The sequence below is a fragment of the Lates calcarifer genome, linkage group LG15 (genome assembly GCF_001640805.2).
Source record: "Lates calcarifer isolate ASB-BC8 linkage group LG15, TLL_Latcal_v3, whole genome shotgun sequence".
NCBI lineage: Eukaryota > Metazoa > Chordata > Actinopteri > Centropomidae > Lates > Lates calcarifer.
Genome location: NC_066847.1, coordinates 25,109,109 through 25,115,104, shown reverse-complemented (window position 1 = coordinate 25,115,104; position 5,996 = coordinate 25,109,109).

Below are 5,996 nucleotides of genomic sequence, written 5' to 3'. Positions count from 1 at the left end.
CCCACAACGTGTTCATCTCCATTTTTCTCATTTTCACTTGACTGCATCACCAGCTATAATGAGCAAATATGTACATGTGTTCATGAGAATGTCCTTTTTTGTCACTTAGATGATGGTTGACCTCTGCTATATTTACACAGAACCAAACAAGAGTAAATAGCATTAAACAATTTTCCTAGAGATTCATAGTGAATTACACAAGGGATTTCTCTGAAAACTTTTAGGGGAAATGGAAAAGCAGTCATAAAAACCATTTATATTTTTCCCCAAAAGATGCATTAATCACAATCTGGAGATCTATCATTAAAAAGAAGCGTTAACCATAAATGTATTAAATTCCCATACCCAACAAATTTCGTCAGGTTTAGGTTCTTTATTAATTTTTCCGCTATCTCATCCCCTACATCAAAACCTGGGAAAATCCCATTCCCATTTTTTACACATGTTTTGAGAGTAAGATGTTTGGACCTTTAAGATGATAGCCATCAAAGCCTGTGGACCTTAAAGAAGTGGAGGCCTCCTGGTGCAAAGGAGAGTTTCATCATGATGGATTTAGCTCAAAGCTCTTCATCCAAGTATATGTCATGTGTGTGAGTTTCTCTCTTTCTCTCTCTCTCTCTTTCTCTCCATCTATTTATCTGTTGATCTCTTCCTCTCATATGCTGCTTTTCTGTCTTTCCTCCTCCCATTTTCTTTGTTGTGCTTGTGCTGTCTTTTTGTATGGTGTCCGCCCCCCCTCTCAGACCACCTTCCATTTTCTTACATATCTCTTGCTCTCTGGGGCTTGTCAAGTACAGGCAGGATTCACATGGATGGCTATCTTTAAGTATAGGCCACCCCTGCATATTGAGGTATTATCAGGCCTCTTTGAATCAAAGGTAATGGGTGATTGAATAGATCTCTATGGAGTGATTTGGTGGAAATCTTTAATTTATATTCCAGACTATCTCAGTTGGAAGAATATTACTCATTCTGTGTGTTTAGGTGGTGTATGAAAAAGAGTGAATGTGGTATATGGTGAGAATAGCATGCAGTGGAATTTATATGAGTTGCTTACTGAAATTTACCATAGTTATATCCTGGTTGATGTTGTTTAGATACCCCAAAATTACAGTCTGTAAGCCTCATTAGTTATTCTGTTACTGTCGTACTGCCAAATTCTGACAGTTCTCTGCATTTTAAAGTGCTCATCGGCTGATCATTTTCTTTTGCAAGAAAGTGAGCAAATCAGACCATTCCTCTGTCCGACACAGCAATAAAATATTTCTTTGATATATATTTATTAGACTGAGATTTAGATTTAGCTCATTTAGGTCACTGAAAAATTTAAGATTCACAACAGATTATATACCACACTATATGTCATTAGTTGCTGTCCCTGTCTTAATGTTATTCTGTAATATTTTCTTTTTACTCTTTTAATTGTATGATTAATGCCCTTCCAATGGAAGTGAATCATTTTTAGACCCCAGAAGCACACAGAAGTAATGTTTATGACCCAATCAAATATATGACTGTGGTTGTAATAAAAATTCATAATTTCCCCAGTGCATGATATTAGAGAGACATACACTTAGAATCATAATTTCTGGTTTGCACATGAATAATGCGACTGTGGCTTTGAAGCTGGCCTGTAGATCATCAGGTAATTTAGGAGAGACCAGGCAAGAATAGTGAAAAGATGGCTTCATCTCTTATACGCAAACATGCTAATACGGTAACACTTTAAAATCTTTAGGTAAAAGAAGTTGCAGTGTCTTTTTTGTCATGTGAAATTACAATTCTAATTGGAATGAAAACACACTTAATTTGAACTGGTGAGCTCAATCACTAGTTTATGTCTTACTGTAAACACTGATTCAGTGTCACTTGTTTCTATAAACCTCCAGCAAAAGGTTTTGGTAAAGTCAAGTGTCTTTTTTTCCAAGTGTGTTTTTTTTTCCCATGATGCTAGCATAAAAGAGATGGATAGGTCAAGCATTTGAAAGTGGCTAGGGGCAGAGAAGTGTGTCATATTCTCAAAGTCAAGTGTGTCTGCAGAAAAAATAAAAGGAATTACGAAGACAACTCCACATCAATGCTTTTCTGTGATACAGCACATACTGGAAACAACAAATAAAAGATTCTTTGTACTTACTAAAATTTCTTTTATCCAGCTTAAGTCTGACTTTAAGAATTCAGCTTGTAATTTATTTTTTTTCCCAGACAACCCACAATGAAACTACAGGGATGTCTGTACAGCACATCAGTGGTTTCCCATTAATTCATCTACAGAGGAAATGATGTGTGCACAGGCATATTTGGAACTTTTACACCTTACCTGGTGTTTCTGATAGTCCATGACACTTGATTTACCTACCTAAACTCTGCAGCTTTCAACAAAAATGCAGTGACAATATTAGATATGGGTATGGTTTGTGTATTTCACTGGTCAATAGATCTTTCCATTACTGTGAATCAGCAGGCATAAGGGGAAAGTATACAGTGGCGGTCTGCCGCAGCTCTCCCACTGGACACAAATCAACTTCTCTTTGTATGAAGGTGCTTTTTCCGCGCAAAAAATTGTGAGAGTATCAGTGGGAGAGGATGAGGAAAGGTAAATTGGTCCGAATAAGAATTTAAAGTGCACTCTATTCCCATACATTTCACTGAGCTATTCTTGATGTCTGTAAAGCTGATGGTTGAAGACGTTGACTGCAGTGAAACTGGCATTGATAGGAGTACTGGGTCTCCTCAAATATTACATTACTGAACACTCCAGTGATAATAAAACTTTCCTTTTTGCTCTCACAGCAATAACAGAATCTAAACTGCATTGCACATGAAAGACCACAGCAACGTCAGGTCCATCAAACCTAATTGATTCTACTATGTCTTCATTTCCAAGGAAAAACGTGTTGGGCCAGTGAGAATGATAGAGGGCTTGATTTATGAAGCGCAGAGAGTGGAGATGTGGGTGTTGCAGGTTTAGAAAATTTCATCTCGGATCAAGCCCCAGCACTGTGGAGATAAAAGCAAAACAGCAGAGGTTTTGTACTTAAATGGATTATGTTTATGGCTTGTGTCTCACAAACCACAAAGTGTGGGTGTGTGTTTTTGTGTGTTGTGTTGCGTGTTACTGTAGCTTTTCATATACAGAGCTCAAATCAGTAGCCTGAGATGGAGGAACCTTGAAGGGCTATCAAAAATAGACACTAATGATTTACAGAGCTGTTTACCAAACCATCAGTAACACTCTGACCTCGTCTTTCCGCCACTGGAGAATGGTTTTGTGCTCGCTTGTGTGTGTGTTTCTTTGTTTTTGGTTTTAGTGAGTGTTATGCATATGCATGCATGCACATAGACACCATTTACTACAATAACAGACAACAATGAATGAACTTAGAAATGAATGAAATGAAAGTGTTGCCCACACAGAGATATCGTTTAGCCTCTGGCTAAAAGCTGGGACCTCAGCTGTGAGACCCAGAAGAGCCACTAATAGTGCAATTAATGGATAGGAAATGGAATTGTCAGCCTCAGTTAATGTTTCATGTGGTGATATAGTTAAAGTTAATAAACAATAACCCATTTCCACATGTCAGAGGTTTAGAATAGTGTACATGTATGCTTAGCAGTTAATGGACATGAGTAATGTTATGAGGAAAAATGGCAAAGTATATTTCCAAAATAAATGAATAAAATACAAGGTACACCAAAAGCAACATTTAATAGTACAGGCATATGACAAGGTGATGCTTGAAAGAGACTGCTGGAATGGAGGAAGTAAAAAGTGTCTGCAGTTTAGGCAGGATCACAAATTCCAACTGAGACCTTCCAGACTATCTTACAGTAAGTACTGCTACCACCCCCCTCCCACCTCCCACCTCTGATACACTGCCTCTGGCTGTGCTTTGTATGACGGAGACCAATAAAACCTAAAGAACAGACAGCTACTCTTTTTCAAGTCAGCATTATGCCATAGGAATCCCGCACCTGCTTTCAAGTCTTCTTCCTCTGTGCTCTCGGCTGGGCTCAGACTGCGTGTGTAGTGTCCGGCTGGGGGATGTGATAACTCGGCCTAAGCCCAGTCAAACCAGCTTAATTCTCCCTGTGTCAGAAAAGCTTCAGAATCGTCCATTTTCTGGTTTAAAAAAAATCAGAATGTTCATTTGGCTTCCAGCAGTGAGGTGGGGCATCATCTAAGGCAGGAGATTTCTCTCTTACTTCCTCTCCCTTGCTTTCATTATAAATATGCCATGCCATTGGTCTTGTTCTTTGGTTTGGCTTACATCCTTGCAGAAGTTCTTTTTGACTCTCTCTGGTTTCAAACTTTCTTACTTAAAAAAAAAAAAAAAAATCTTTCTTTCTCTCTCTCTCTGTATCAACTGTCAGACATTAAATAAGGGATAAAGCTTTAGCTGGCCTTTGCCAGCAGCTTTCAGCCCTGTGAATCCTGTCTCCCCATCAAATAATAGTGAAATGAATTCCTCAGCATTTGATTTAGTCATGTCAAAAGGCCAATGAAATGAACCTCTGTGACACCAAATCCCTCTATGCCAGGAGATTGGAACTAAATTTATTTAATATTAACAGGAGCTTTTATATTGCATCCCCACATCCCCAGTCATCTTTTCTGTTCACTTTGCAGCGATATGCTTTGTAGAATCAGAGGATGTGTCCCTTTTATGATAGGGCCTGAATCTTTTTTTTTTCCTTTTAAACTCTAGTTTGACCCCTGCCACCTTATTATGGGGTGAATATTGGAGGTTCCAGGCTCTGTGAAGATCCAGAAAACAACATATCTGCATTACATCAATTACATCTAATACATCAGTTGTAAATTATTGAGTATTTGCTTGGTCATAGACACCCCCATTGCACCCCCAACCTGGCTCCATTCAAAGAAATGGGAGGGTTGCAGTTGTTTCATATAGTCACCTTGAACATAGCCTAAATCTGTTAACATGCGAAATGCCACAAGGGCTTCTAAGACTTTTTAGAGCGCACCAATACCATCAAGCTTGAATGAAACAGAACTAATGGTTGGTATCTCACCTGGCACTAATGGCACCAAACAGCTACATACAAGGACGAACTGTATTAGTTTCACTACAAGGTAAATTCCTGCTGCGATAAATTAAAGAACCAAAGAGACATTTGGCTTCTATTTAGTGTATGAGAGCCTTCACTATTAAAAATTATTTGACCGAATTTGTGCTTGAGGTTTTTTTTGGTGCTTAGGGCAGTCTCAGTGTACTATAAAATAATATGGCATACAATATAAATGGACTCACACACCTGTCTTGTGTGATTTCATTTCAGCAATGTCACAATTACATTAAACATATTTATTAAGACTTGTCTTACTTAATCTGTGAGCACTTTGTGAAACTTAAATGACTGGAAAAAAAAATAAAAATAGAAATTTTTATATATATATATATATATATATATATATATATATATATATAGAGAGAGAGAGAGAGAGAGAGAGACTGGTTTCAGCAGCTCAGTTAAATAAATCAAGAGGGGCTCTTATCTTATCTTCTTATCTCTTATCTTTTTTGTACTAATTCCCTCTTTGTTTTACTATTCAACTACTGTGGCTCAGTAAGGAAACACTGTCCAATGAAGAAAAAAGGGGGACTAGCATGGTAACCTGTAAATAAATAAAATATACAGTACAAGAAATACACTTCATAGATAAAAGCCAAGCTTCTTCTCAAAGCTGCTATTCACTGAAAGTAATGAATGCATGTTTGACTACAGGCCATGTTTCTCTAACCTCACCATTTGCCACAAAATCACATCTACAGCAAACCTAACAGTGAACACAGACTAACTGTCAACCGAAGCAAGCAGAATTGAAATATCAAGCGCTTGTTATTAGGCACTGTGTTCATTAGTGTCTACAGTGATTGAATTATCTGAGACTACATTGTTGTTCAATAATTAGCTTATTAGCATGGAAACCACAGCAATGGAAGGCCAAGCAATCAGACCAACAATTAGCC